The sequence below is a fragment of the Oryctolagus cuniculus genome, chromosome Y (assembly GCF_051225735.1).
Source record: "Oryctolagus cuniculus isolate XC-2025 breed Fujian yellow rabbit chromosome Y, ASM5122573v1, whole genome shotgun sequence".
Classification (NCBI taxonomy): Eukaryota; Metazoa; Chordata; class Mammalia; order Lagomorpha; family Leporidae; genus Oryctolagus; species Oryctolagus cuniculus.
Window position 1 is genome coordinate 24,131,954 of NC_142889.1, and position 15,851 is coordinate 24,147,804.

The 15,851-nt window shown below is 40.7% G+C and overlaps 1 pseudogene; it reads left to right on the top strand.

Annotated features, from left to right (window-relative positions):
- Positions 1-571: 571 nt before the first annotated feature.
- LOC149119389 (N-alpha-acetyltransferase 30 pseudogene) lies at positions 572-15,668 on the top strand (annotated as a pseudogene).
- Positions 15,669-15,851: the final 183 nt, after the last annotated feature.

Consider the following 15,851-nt stretch of genomic DNA (forward strand, 5'->3'; position numbering starts at 1 on the left):
ATCAAGGGGAAATTTGATCCCACCCTACAGGGAGAGAAACAACTATATACATACTCAGCATCTATTGGGCACCACTAAGGGCACAGCCAACATCACTTTCTGCAGCAGCAAGGAGAAATCAGGGCCACCCACCTCAAAGTGAATGTCCCCAACTCAGAAGGAAATGAAGAGAGAAGGTCTCAACTCCAAGTTTTTTTTTGATAAACAGGCATAGAGGCCTTAACACTACCTGGTTCCCATTATGAATCACATGTGAGACCATATGGAACTTGGACAGCTCCTGCAACCTCAGTAATGAGATGGCCATGGCTGGGATGTGCTCTACCCACTACCTGACTGGTGCCACTGGTGGCAGCTCCATTCATAGGCCACAAGGACCTGATTCTTTTTGCCAATGCAGGGATTGTCAGTGACACTGCCTCTTAAACAGGCTGAATAAGGAGCACAGTGATTGTCCTAGTCTCCTCAAACAGTGGTGGTGGTGGATCCAGTACCCACTAGGCAATCACTATCCAATTTACTATGAGCAGCCCTGCCATCTACAGAGCCCACTCCTGTCCATCCTGACACAATGCACTATGGAGCTAAGTGCCTCTGCCTTCAACAGACTGACAGCGCTGTAAACCAGATGAAGGCCCTGACCTGCCTGCTGCACAGCAGCTGTCCACGTTTAACTGGAGGAACCCAGACATCCAGCCATGTCTCTGCTTTGGGGACTTGGAACTATTTATACCATATTGCTGTTGCTGCCCATGTTCTGGAACTCAGCACATGCCACTGTCATCCTTTACATAAAATCACATCAGGAGATTCCCTCATCATCAACATTCCACCCTGCTCTCTGCTACCTGAAGCTCATCTGACAGCTGTTGTCACAGGCCTGTTGGGTCTGACAGCTGCACCTGGTGGGCTGGGAGGAGAGAGAACAGGTATTAACCATCCCAGCTGGCTGGACATCCCCTTTCCACCATGAGGCTTTGCTCACCATGGGTGTGGCAAGCTGCTTTTTAGTAAATTATTTATTTTTGACATGAAACACTGTCAAATGCCAGACTCTCTGAGAGACCCAGCCAGCAACCCTCTCTCTCCTCAGACTCAGGCTCAGTGGTGAGGAGCAGTCTTGTTGAATATTCAGGGAACATTGGGGCAAAGCCCTAAGGGAACTCTCTCCTAGTTTCCTCACATTTGAGTGTATGGCCCACCCCAGCTGTCTGAAGGCCTCCATCAGCCCCTGCCTCTTGCTGCCCCTCTGTCTCAGAATCCCTGCATCTCCTTCTTCCATCCCACAACAAGATCTGGAACAGGTGGCCAGCAGGGAAGGACACTGTGGACCACATGGGGTAGACACAGAAACATGCACACTTGTCATGGAATGTGTTCCATGCCGTTTCCTCACAGCTAATGTTAGACCTGTGTTTCCTTCCATACCCACAGTTACTACACTCCCTACTGTCATGATGCCATTTTTCTTCCTGCCAATCTGGGAAGGGGCCAGGCAGGGACCTCTACCTTGTAGTAAGGAAAAATAGAAAGATAAAATCAGCAAAAGAGGAAATGTATGCTTCAAACAATAAGAATGGTATATAAAATGTAACAGCATGTGATTTTACAAAGTTACAAAAGCACTTTTATAGTATTATATTCAAGATTTATCAGTTGGACACCATAACAAAATTCAGACCAGTAACTTTATTCTTCTATTGTTGGTTCTGAAAAAAGGCAATAAAGTATAGGTTAAATGGGTGGAATATCTCTGAAAGTGGAGACTGAAGTGATATCATGCACTGCCTTTAAGGGTTAATACTTACATGATTGAACAGCAAGGAAGATATTTTTCACTATATTAACAGCTTAAAAATAAATAAAAATGTTTCAATCATTAGAATATTAAAGTTAATGCATCTTAACCCCATCACACCACATTCCTTTGTCAACCTCCCAAATTCACCACCTCTGTATATGGGAAAATTATTTTTGCTTAAAACTATGCACACTATAGTATAATGATTTTTATTTTCATTATCTATTTTGATTTTTTGCTTTGTTTCAGTTTGTATGTTTTCAAACACATTTATTTTCCATTTATAATCAGATATTAGCCCTATGACTTTATGTTAATTTCCATTGTAATACCTTCAAGTATGTTAATATTTGATTTTTATTTTTAACTCATTTTTGTATTTTTTATTTTTAAATACAGCACACGGATTTAATTATGATAATTTTGTTATATTTGTTTCTGTGTGTCAACATGACTTGCAAGGTATCTGTTAGCACATCCTGTTTAACTATTACTGTAGTTCAAAGTATTTGAACAAAAATCTCTGTTGTGATGTATTCTCTTGAAAAACTAAGGTGAAAATGGAAGTCATTGAGATAATTTCCTTGGAATGTTCATTATAATGGAGGAAGCTTATGCTGCAAAATCATTTTCCTTATTCCTTCCTGAAACACAGTGTGTTGGTCATACAGCAGCTAATGTGTAGCCATGAGCTAAGAATATAGGGAATGTAAGTCACATTATCAAGATCATGTCACTTTTACACTCTCAGATTACCATATTAGCCACAGATCAAGTAATTTAGGGAGCTTTATTACATAGGAAAAATACCAATGATTTCGATAAGCCCATTGGATCAATTTTCCATATATGTAGGTTTATTCTTAACTGAAGAGAAACAATATATCCTTTTTATTTTGTTTAGTAAGCACAATTGTCATCAGTCAAGCCCCTCATCTCCTACCCAGGTTGTCCCTTATGGTACTTTAGTCTCCCACAAATGAGGCATGAAGTCTCTCTGATATTAAGGAAAAGACTTCCCAGTGTGTGTACCCCTTTAGCTTCAACACAATCCTAGTATTACTTCAGGAATATAACTATGAGAAAGATTTATCAAGTAATATATATAGCTTGTAGACTATAATACTATTTTAAAGTTTCTAAAATGATGTTTGCTGTTCCTTCTATCAGTTGTATTAAAAGACACTTAATTAAAATTAATCTAAATAAAAATAGCAGTTATGTTTACTTGCTCATGAATTCACTTTTGTAATTTTCTTTTTTGCAATAAACACATGTCTAGAGAAAGTAGTTTTCAAGATGTTTCCTAAAACAAATTTCCTTTAGCTTAAGAGATAGTAGTCTGAAAACTAGAGAAAATAAGGAAAGATAATATAATTTAAATAAATAACTGTGAGAGGGCATAATAACACTTGGCTGTTAATTGTGCATGCACAATTCCAGCTAGTAATACCTGGATCATTTTGTTCCTTATTATGTATTGTTATCTGCAAAATAGTTGTTATCTTAAGGTAAGTGTTATAGCACAGTAGGTTAAGCTGACACTTAGAATGCACACATCAATCCAGGTTCCTGATAATTTATTGTGAGAAGCAGATACTGGCCCAAGTACATGGGTTGCTGCCATCTACATAGGAGACCTGGATGAAGTTGCTTCTTCTTGGCTTTGGCCTGGCCCAGCTCCAGCTGCAGCTCTTCAGGGCATTTGGAGAATGAAACTGAAAAGCTTCTCTCTCTCTCTCTCTCTCTCTCTCTCTCTCTCTCTCCCCTCTCCCCTCTCCCCTCTCCCCTCTCCCCTCTCCCCTCTCCCCTCTCCCCTCTCCCATCTCCCCTCTCCCCTCTCCCCTCTCTTCTCTCTCCTCTCTCCTCTCTCTGTTCTTCCCTCTCTTTCTCTCTCTACCTCTCCCTCTGTATCTTTCTGTTTCTCCATTTCTAACATCCTATCCTTCCAAAAATAAATACCTTTATAATAGAATATCCAATGTAGCCATAGAAACACTTCTATTTTATATTTTTGTGCAGAAATTAAAGCTGAAAGCAGTGTTTGACATGATTTGTTTACCTTTGTATAGAGTAAAATTGCTGTAATTTTCCCAGTGCATTTCTGTAATTATTTAAAAGTCCAAGAGCATTTATCAATATAATTTTTCAAAAAAACCAGGAATTCAGGCACAATCCATGTAATATTTACAATAAATTAGTAAAGGAAATGTTGATGCTGGCTTAGGTACTGAGAGTTTGTTGGGTTTTATGAGCTAAAAAGGGTGTGTATCATCAAGAACTATGCATATGGATGCTGTTAGGCTCAAAGAAAAGAGCTTATCCAAAATTTTGCCATTTGAAAAATTATTGTCTTTTACTTTAGGCCCACAATCTAGATATAGATGACAAAAAGAATTCCTAAAGTGTAGAGAACATTTTTGCTTCAGTAACTTAAAATGAAATGTGTCAGGTAAAGAGGACACTAGGGTCCTACAAAAGTAGAGTTAGAAGACACCATTTTTCACAGAGGTGTGTTACTTTGAAGCACTAGGCATTGCAGTGAGATTTCCTCACCCTCACACAATCAGCTTTAAAATATGTTCTAATATTATTGTGCCTTTTATTTCAATGTGTGTGTGTGTGTGTGTGTGTGTGTGTTTGGGATGAGAAATGGTAATAAGGACTGATCAGTCTAGTGATGGTTCTCTGGGATATCCAGAGTTGATATTAAAGTCAATGGGATGAGTGAGGTCAAAATCAAAGAGGTGGAGATCAGTTAGTGAACAGATGCTTTACATGAATCAGAGCAATTCCACTTCTAGTTAGAAATCTAGCAATAATCTGGGTTAGGTACAGAGAAGTCATGGATAAGGATATGCATAACAGTGTTTTTATGATATCAAAAAACCATGGAAACACCCCAAAATGTCACCATTGTTAGAGTGAACAAACTAATCAGCACATATTCACGTAGTAAAGACTGCACAGTGAAAGTGGATCAACAAGACGTATGTCTACTCTGATGAATCCTAAAAAGTATATTATGGAAGCAAGTTGGATTTGGCACCATGTGATTTTTTTCATAAACAAAATGCAAAATCAAAACATATTAAACAATATCACTTAAAGAATATTTATAGTTGGGTGGAGGAAACCTGACAGGCTGCCTCCCTGTGCAGGAGAGAACAACCCACTTAAAGAATGATTATCATAAAATCAAAGAGAGTGACTTCCACTGGGGAAGAATTGTAACAGAGAGGTAGGAAAAGGTTTCCAAAGTATAGTAACATTTAAATTTGTAATTTGGTTAGTGGATTCATCAATGCTTGCAATGCACATATTGTAAATTATATACAAAATATAGAACACTAGTATTGGCTCTCTTTTATTGTGTGTTGTCTCCTGGAATTTTCAGAGTATCAGGGACTACTATTACTTCATTTTAGATAAGGGTAAATTTTGGTATGGTTACCTGGTCAAAGTCATATGGGGTAAATTATCCATGAATTCTCCATGAACACACAGGATGGCTGCTTTTGATTTATTCCATAACATTCAATGGACCTGGTAGAATTATCTTTCACTGTTTCCTTAAGATACACCAAGGTGGTAAATTATATGGAATACTTGAGGGCAGAATTTGAAGGTTTTCTGTGTTGAGTTGTTCCACATGTATCAAATATGCAGACTCACTATTGTGAACAAAAATATTTGCCACATAATTAATACATTTTCAAAAACTTCTCTACCAGGAGATGATTTCAACATCTTCTTTCCACTTTTCTATTTCCAATTTAGTTTTCTTCTTCTCAGAGTACTCTTTACTTGGCTCTATTCATCCTTAAATATTATTTAATAACCTTTCACAATATTGTGCATAGTAACAAATTAGTTATAAAGATAACTTTTTTTTTATCCAAGGTAGAGTGGCAACATCTTGCTTAGCAGAGGACAACAAGCAAGTAATAAACAATTAAATTATAAAGATAGAAACTTTAGGTATAATTTATTTTTACATGATGAAACTAAGGCCCAGAGAAGTGGTACCATTGACATGAAATATGCAAATGATATGGTCAAGGCCTAATTTCTAACTCTGTATGACATAGAAATGCTTTGAACAACTTTAAAAAGTAGATTTTATTTTTGACTTGATAATGAATAAGGATACCCCTTAGTTTCTCTTTACTCACACCTTTTCAAATTCCTTTCCTGTTACATTGTGTGGACCTTCACTTCAGAAACACTTTAAGCCACCAAAGGATATATGTGTTTGATATCTCATCTACAAAATCAGTGACAAAGATAACTTTGAATGATTGTCATCCTGTATATTCACATTAAGAATTTTTTGTTTGTTCTACTTAATAATATTGGTTGAATTCTGTAATTAATACACAGTTATTCTTAAGTGTTGAAATTTAACTGAAAAGTGATCCATGTTAAATATAAGAGTGGGAATAAGAGAGGGAAGAGATGTACAATTTGGGACATGCTCAAGCTGACTTGCCCCAAATGGTAGACTTAGAAACATACTAGGGGACTCCAATTCAATCCCATCAAGGTGGCATGTACCAATGCCATCTCACTAGTCCAAGTGATCAATTTCTGTTCACAATTGATTGTAATGATAGGACTAAGAGTCAAAGGGATCACATAAAACAGACTAGTGTCTGAAAATACTAACCGATAGAATAAAAAAGGGAGAGAACAATCCAACATGGGAAGCAGGATACACAGCAGACTCATAGAATGGTAGATGTCCTAAACAGCACTCTGGCCTCAGAATCAGCCCTTAAGGCATTTGGATCTGGCTGAAGAGCCCATGAGAGTATTTTAGGCATGGAAAGCCAAGACGCTCTGGCAAAAAATGACCTAAATGAAAGATCTCTGCGAATGAGATCCCAGTGGAAAGAACGGGTCTTCAAAGAAGGCAGTACCTTTCTCTGAAGGGAGGGGAGAACTGCCACTTTGACTATGACCTTGTCTAAATATGATCACAGTTGGTGAACTCAAAAGGCCTCCATAGCCTTGGCAACTCATGACTAGAGCCTAGGGAGATTACTGACGCCATAAACAAGAGTGTCAATTTGTTAAGTCAACAACAGGAGTCACTGTGTACTTACTCCTCATGTAGGATCTCTGTCCTTAATGTGCTGTACATTGTGATTTAATGTTATAACTAGTAGTCAAATAGTATTTTTCACTTTGTGTTTCTATGTGGGTGCAAACTGTTGAAATATTTTCTTAATATATACTAAACTGATCTTCTGTATATAAAGATAATTGAAAATGAATCTTGATGTGAATGGAAGGGGAGAGGGAGTGGGAAAGGGGAGGGTTGCAGGTGGGAGGGAAGGTAAGGGGGGTAAGCCATTGTAATCCATAAGCTGTACTTTGGAAATTTATATTCATTAAATAAAAGTTTAAAAAAAGAAAATTAGGCAAGAAAAATGTTAGAAAAGTGTATACATACGTTTTGTGGATTAAGCAGGAAATTATTTGAAAGAAAATATTATGTTTAATTTGTAAGGATCAATTAATACATCCATGAAATAGCAAATTTGCACTGACAGTCTTGGTGAAAATTTGGGAAGCTGGAATCTCAGAGCTACTTGCTATATCACACTTTTTTTGAGAATAAAACATTGGAGTGGTACACTAGACTATCTATTCCTCTGTCTGTGGCACTAGCATCCCATATGGATGCTAGTTCTAGTCCTAGTTGCTCCTCTTCCAGTTCAGCTCTCTTCTGTGGCCTGGGAAAGCAGTGGAGGATGGCCCAGGTGCTTGGGCCCCTGTACCTGCATGGGAGACCAGGAGGAAGCATCTGGTTCCTGGCTTTGGATCAGTGCAGCTCTGTCCATTACAGCCATTTGGGGAGTGAACCAATGGAAGGAAGACCTTTCTCTCTGTCTCTCTCTCACTGTTTATGATTCTGTACAATAAAATAAAAATCTAAAAAAAATGAAAAGGAAATACTAAAGAAATAAATGAATGTCTCAATTTTTCAAAAGTATAAATGCATTGCACTTTCTTTTTTAAAAAAAATTTGACAGGCAGAGTGGACAGTGAGAGAGAGAGACAGAGAGGTCTTCCTTTGCCATTGGTTCACCCTCCAATGGCCACCGCGGTGCTGCTGGTGCACCGCGCTGATCCAAAAGCAGGAGCCAGGTGCTTCTCCTGGTCTCCCATGCGGGTTCAGGGCCCAAGCACTTGGGCCATCCTCCACTACACTCCCTGGCCAGAGCAGAGAGCTGGCCTGGAAGAGGGGCAACTGGGACAGAATCTGGTGCCCAACCGGGACTAAAACCCAGTGTGCTGGTGCCACAAGTGGAGGATTAGCCTATTGAGCTGCGGTGCCGGCCCACTGCACTTTCATTACAATGAAATACATAAAGCAGCTACCTTATGAAAGAAAAGGTTTAACTCAATTTTGGATACCCAATGTCCAAATGACATAACACAGACCCCTCTGGTAAGAGTCTGATGCTAATAGCTAAGCCTATATGGAAGAAAGATCACAGGGTGAGGAGGAAAAAGAATTGGAACAGATCAGACTTTTACAACAAGCTTCTCATGAAGACTGAAAACGTCACATGGAAACAACCTTCCAAGTGTATCCATCCACAGGACCCCACTTCATAAAGTACCTAAGTTCCCTGGTAACACTGCTTTTGATGTATCTCTTTAAGTTTTATATTGCATATTCATTTTTTTCTATGAATATTTTGATTCCTCCTTTTTTTTTTTTTTTTTGACAGGCAGAGTGGACAGTGAGAGAGACAGAGAGAAAGGTCTTCCTTTACCATTGGTTCACCCTCCAATGGCTGCCGCGGTGTGCTGTGGCCAGCGCACCACGCTGATCCGATGGCAGGAGCCAGGTACTTCTCCTGGTCTCCCATGGGGTGCAGGGCCCAAGCACTTGGGCCATCCTCCACTGCACTCCTGGGCCACAGCAGAGAGCTGTCCTGGAAGAGGGGCAACCGGCACAGAATCCAGCACCCCTACCGGGACTAGAACCCAGTGTGCCAGTGCCGCAAGGTGGAGGATTAGCCTAGTGAGCAGCGGCGCTGGCCCTTGATTCCTCCTTTTGATTTATATTATGACCCACTCTTCATTCAGGAGCATGTTGTTCAGTCTCCATATATTTGAATATTTTTAAGAGATTCTTAAATTGTTAATTTCCTGTCTTGCTCCATTGTGGTTAGATAACATACATGGTATGATTTCAATTTTTTTTTAATTTGATGAAACTTGCTTTATGGCCTAGCATATGGTCTATCTAGAGAAAGTTACATGTGCTGATGAAAAGAATGTATATTATTCAACTCTAGGATGAAATGTTCTGTATAGATATCAGATACATTTGGTCCATAGTGTAGTAAGCTCTGTTTGTTGATTTTTTGTCTAGTTGATCTATCCATTGATGAAAGTGGGGTGTCAAAGCCCCCCATTAATTTTGTACCTTAAGCAAATTGGGTATAGAAGGAACATTCCTCAACACCATCAGATGACAAGCCCACAGTCAGCATCATATTGAATGGGCAAAAGTTGGATACCATCAAATTAATGGAGGACAATATCTGGGGAAATGCTACAAGACATTGGCATAAGCAAAGACTTCTTAGGAACCACTCCAGAAGCAAAGGCAATCAAAATAAAAATAGACAATTGGGATTATATTAAGAAGTTTCTGGGGGCGAGGATTGTGTATGATTTATTTTGAAAGTCATAGTTACAGAGAGTGAGGGGGAGACAAACAGGGAGATTTTCCATTCCCTGGTTAACTCCCTAAATGGCCACCATGGCCAGCACTAGACCAGGATGAAACCAGGACCCAGGAGCTTCATCCAGGTCTCCCATATAGGTGTCTTGGACCCAAACACTTGGGACATTTTCTACTGCTTTTCTCAGGACAGTAGCTGAAAGCTGGATGGGAAGTGTAGTAGATGGGGCATGAATCATTCTCATATGGGATGTTGGTGTCACAGGCAGCAGCAGCTTTACCCACTATGCCACAACATCAGCCTCACAAAAATATTTTTTAAGTTTTTAACATCATAAGAATTTTTATTTGAAAATAACATATTCTAATGCAAGCCACATTATGTGCATATATTCAATAGTCTTGACCTTACAACTTCAAGCAGGATGAAATCTACCTAAGTTAAGAAAGCATACCATGGAATTACCATCACCTATATTTGAGGTTTAAAGTTATTTTACAGCCAGATGCAATTTCACAAATTGCATAAGTCTGATGAGATTATTATATATAGTAATCAAACATAAACTGTTACAGAACAATTGATATAAAGTGGTAGACAGATACATATGAAGGTAATAATTCTCCCATCTGTAATATTACAAAAGTTATCAGTAATTAACTTACATTATAAAAAGAAAAAAATTTATGCTCACAAAACAGAACCTTTACATGTAAAAATCTAGGATTGAAAACAGTAATTTGAGAACTACTGTTCAATAAAAATTTGATTATCATTGACTCAACCTTGTTATTTAAATGCACATTTAAAATAACTTTCTGAAGGTAAATGTTTATTCTATGCTAGGTACAAAATAAAATCTTACAATACACTTCTGTCTCACAAGTTTACAGACAAATCAGTCAGACTGACCACACATCAGCCTGGTAAGTGTTGTCAAAACTATCTTCCCAGGGAACTACTGAGACAGAAGAGAAAACAAAGAGATCTCACCACAGAATATTGTATGAGGAATCCCTGGTTATAAACCAATTCAAAGAAGTCATCAAACATTTTTCAACTGAGTTCATCTGTATACACAGGGACAATGATATATAGTTCATCATTTACTGTTCTTGGGAGAAGAATTCATGTCCATTCACACTCACTCTGCACAAGGCACTGTTAAGGGCTCAGAGAGACAAAGCACATCCCACAGGGCTCCAATGTGGTTAGGGGGTGAAAAGGCTGAGGATTGCTGGACAAATCATCACTTCCAGTGAGTTCACTATCCCTATCCCTTTAATTTCCTGGCAAGTTCAAAGATTAAAAAGTGTCTAAACCAAGTCTTATGTTTTGTCATGTATGTTCAGAATGGGATCATTGTGCATCAGAATTACCTGTAATGCTTGGAAGTGCCCAAGCCAGGCCTCACTCAAAGTTTAGTGCTTCAGAATCCTCTAGGAGCCTGGCAGTTCTGAGGCATCTTCCTAGTCAAGAGCTCTTTCATTTTAAAGGCTGCTAACAGAAATGCACATGCTTATTAATAGGAGTACACATATTTCCATTCAACTTGTATTTCTTACCATAAAACTCATCATGTGTCACAGATCCATTTAAAGTTCTCATTAAAAAGACTTCCAGTCAAAACAGGAGAGCAACAGCAAATGGTCCACAGCATTGCTGACCTCAGCTGGCAGAGGCCTTTAGGTGCTGATACTGAACATAATCTGTATGTGTGCATCCTTTTCAGGGGAACAAAAGTGGGCAAGCCAATCAAGGTTATGAATCCCTAACAATATTTTCAATATTAAACTAACCTCTAAAGTAAAGTCCACTGCATACGGTTACAAATGTGGTAAACTGACACAGCTGGTTCTCTGAATGGATGATTGTCCAAGGTTAGCTCATAGCCATGTTTTCATTTATTGCACCTATAACATGTGACAGATTTCACATCTGGGCCAGTTGCAGAACCTCAGTAAAATGAAAGTAATAGTGCTGCATTGCTGTAGCTACTATTACATAAAAAAATCAGAAAACTAAGCCTCACAAAGGCATTATTATTATAAAAGCTAGCACAAGTGTAATGTCTCAAAAAAATCCCCATTAATATATAATTTTAACACTACACTTGGAAGAAATATTTAATATTAAAAGTAATTTTTTCAGAGTACACAACCACAAAGGAGAGTATAAGGATTTGTCATACAGATATTGTGTTACCTTAGGCACCTCACATATAAAATATGGAAAACAGTGCTACCAGAGGAAAATTTGACTGTTGCATTTGTTGACCCTGTCTAGTTTGAGCGTTTGTAGTTCACCCTAAACTCCCACATGAACCAACGCATGCGCTTCAGCCAATCGCATGCTCAGCCGCCCAGCCCCAGGGTCTGGGAAGAGCAACATGGAGGCTTCTCCCAGTGTGGAGGCCCTGACTGCACCTGGCACTGGGGCCATGAATCGACCTTTCGCGGACAAAACCAGCTTCCTTCCCCGTGACCCCAGGTGTACTCCGCATCCAACACAGGCCATCCCTTCTCCCGCTCACTGCAAGAGCCCAGACTCCTGCATGCTGCCCATGGCAGACATGGACCCTATTTGAAGGCCGCATTGGCGCCAAATTCGGAGGTAATGTATAAGAGGGTGTAGTGGGCCTGGAGCACAGACAGGGAAGCGGCTGCGAAGGCTGAACCCAGCGCCTTCTTTTGCTAAGAGGCAGTGGCAGTGCTCTCAGTGCATAGAGGCCACTCTCCTCTCTGCCCACGGCCTGGCCAAGCAGGAGGAGGGACCCTGACCGCCCCGAGGATCCAGTGCAGAGCCGGAACCCGGCCATCCTCCTTTAGAGGGCCGGGCCACTCACCTCCATGCCCACGGCTGGGCCAAGCAGGAGGGCGCACCCTGAGGAGCTCTGCTGGAGGTAATGGCCACATCCCGCCTACCAGTTGCCACCTTTTCCCACCCCTGTCAGCGCTGACATTTTTTATCTCTATGGAAATGGTTGTGGCTGGGCCAGGTTCCTCTCCGGCTTCTCCACTTTCTCCTCTTGCTTTTTCTGTCCTCGTAGGCTGTTCTGTAGTCCCTCTTCCAGCACTTGCTGGCTCCTTGCCGGGCCAATCACCATGTTGTCTGAGGGGAGCATGAGGATAAAATATTTGTGACTTCTCCTTGGAAGTCTTCAAAGAAAGGTCTCTGTAAGTCAAACCAAGGGTAACTTTTCCCTTTCCCCATCACTGGTAGACATTGTTTTAGATAATGTTAGTAAAACAATAAAATCACACTTTTGAAGCTGTTGTAGATGCTCTCAAAAGTGCTTTCATACAAACTCTCAGCTCCACTGTGACACTTACCCACCGGCATTTCTTTTCTAGCTAAATTGTTATTAAGCCCTGTCTTCTTGCTTTTGATTAATGAAGGACTTTTCATTTGCTTTTTGGGAGCAAAGGAAGTAAAGAGTAGTGATGTGGGGAATAAAATTTATTAATTTACACATCTCTTTAATCATTATGTAAGGTTCACACTTGAAACACAAGGTTAATAAGATCATACTTTCTGCCAATCCATGTATCATTTGTTCTCAAATAGTAACTCTAAAAATAAATATACCTTTGAATTTCATTCTCCACAAAATTTAATAGAAGTGTATGTATACATGATGCACATAAAAGTGTGTAAATGCAGATTATATTTTAATTAAACTTTATTTTTTTCAATTAAATAAAAAAATTAAGAAATATAATTAGGGCTATTGGTAGGTTTTAAGCATGGAGATTTTTATGTCAGATTTTTAAAAGATCACATAGATTGTTGAGACTAGACAGCAGAGGGTAAGTGTAAATGGTAATACCAGTTAAGAGATAGTAGAAGTTTTTCCAGGGAGAGCTGATGGTATCTTGAACCAGGAAGGAACAGTGGAGAAACTGAGATCCTCACTGTATTCACAATATATTAAAAAAAAAACCTCAATCATAAGATTAGTGAGTAATTTTATGTTACAGAGTAGTCATACTTAAATATGACTCCTAGGTTTTTATATTGGGCTGGAAGGTGGTTTTGATTTGCCTGAATAAGGTAAAACATAAAGAGGAGTAAAGTTAGATAAAGTGGTTAGGAATTACTAGTAGAATAGGAAGTTGATAACTTCTGACTTCTTGGCTTATATCCCAGAGAGGAGTGGAGCTGTTCACTTCTCAGAGACATGGCATGGCACAGCATTCACAGCCTTGCCAGTGTTCTTGGTCTTTGTCAGCCTGTTCTTTACTGCTTGATGGCAAATCCACTCCCAGAGTTAGATCCTGATCCTGGAATGGCTTTGTTGATTTGGGCTTCTGTTTCCTCTTCTTCCAAACTCTCAGAACTGCTAATGGTGTCTGACACATAAGTATTGTCTTGTAGTGGCACATCTTCCTCTGCCTTCTGATTCCAGCTGGGCGCTGAGGTTGGTTTCCCATGCATATTCATGTCCAGGAGGTTATAGGCTGAGTCAGGAACCACCTGGCCTCTCTGTTCCTTCACTTGTATCTGTCTCTCACTCATCCAACCACACACACACACACACACACACACACACACACAAACCTTCCTTCACTGATACATAACAGTGTAACATATACACACACCCTTCCTACACTGATAGATGGCAGTGTAACACACACACACTTTTCCTTCACTGATAGATGACAGTGTAACACACACACACACATCCTTCACTGATACATAACAGTGTAACATACACACACACCCTTCCTTCACTGATAGATGGCAGTGTAACACATACACACACACCCTTCCTTCACTGATACATGGCAGTGTAACACACATACACACCTTCCCTGATAGATGGCAGTGTATCAGATCAGCTCTCATCGCCAATTTGAAGCCAGGAGCCAGGAGCTTCTTCCTGGTCTCCCATGCAAGTGTAGGGGCCCAAGAACCTGGGCCATCTTCTGCTTTCCCAGGCCATAGCAGAGAGCTAGACTGGAAGAAGGGCAGCCAGGACAAGAACCTGCACCCACATGGGATGCCAGCACTGCAGGCAGAGGATTAACCAAGTGAGTCAAGGCGCTGCCCCGACTAACAGCATTTTCAATTGAAAATGGGTTAATGAGTGAGAGCTTTGGTGGTGAGGGAGGTGGCGGCAGTGGGGACCAGTGCGGGGAGGGCAGAGGTCCTGCCTGGGCCTAGTGGCCTCCTCAGACCTCCAGCACCTCCAGCCCTGGCTGCAGCCCAGCCTTGCTGCCCCTTCCCGACTACACTCACCTGCTGCAGTGAGGATGAGGAAGCCAAAGAGGAGCCTGAAAGCGGTTGCAGGAACCCAGTGGGCTGCCAAGGGGCATCTGTGCCTCCGCTGCCCTCAGCCACTGCCACAGCAGCCGCAGCTCCATGGATTGATCAGCCCCGAACTGCAACCCCTCAGGGCAGCCACCACCCTCAACAGCAAGGTCCAGGGTGTGCACAGCCACCCCAGCAGGAGCTCCAAAGTGACTGCGACAAAAGGAGCTCAGTACCCTCGGGCAAGAGGCCCCCTCGCTCCCACTCCAGGGATGCAAGAACTACACCCCCCAGCCCAGCAGAAATGGCATCGAGCGATCCCATGGTGGCCCACAATGGACTGGACTGGACAAGGGCGAGGAGGAGCAGGAGGAGGTGTGGCTGCTATCTTTGTCCCTGACCTCAGGCTGCAGTTTAAGAAGCCCCTCAGGCAGGGAGGTTGAGCCAGGGGAGGTTCTGATGATAGGATAGGGTAGTTCCAATAGGAATCTGAGCTCCAGATGCCTGATGTGATGAGACTGAGCACCAAAGATCTGTCCGAACCCTACTCCATTTATACTTATAGAGATTTTATCCACAGCTGGCCATAGCTGCGCTTCTTGGCCATCATAGGGGAGGAGTGTGTAGGTGTCATCATTTGCAAGTTGGATATGCACAAAAAGATGTTCTGCAGAGGTTATATAGCCATGTTAGCTGTGGATTCCAAACCCAGGAGTAATGGCATGGGTACTAACTTGCTTAAGAAAGCTATTTATGCCATAGTTGAAGGAGACTGTGAGGAGGTTGCTTTGGAAACAGAAATATCAAATAAGTCTGCTTTGAAACTTTATGAAAATCTTGGTTTTGTTCCAGATAAGAGGCTATTCAGATATTATTTAAATGGAGCATTTGTTCTGAAATAAAAGAGATTGTTTTAAACTTCAGGTGTCTTTTGGTATGAAGAAGATGTGTTCAGTTGATAGCCAAGATTTGTTTGTTAATTTGCAAAGTCTGCTGGCAATGCTATTTACATAGTGATAATTTTATCACAGAACCAGTAAGTGGAACACGGTTTTTGTTCTTAAAAAAGTCACCATAGGCCGGCA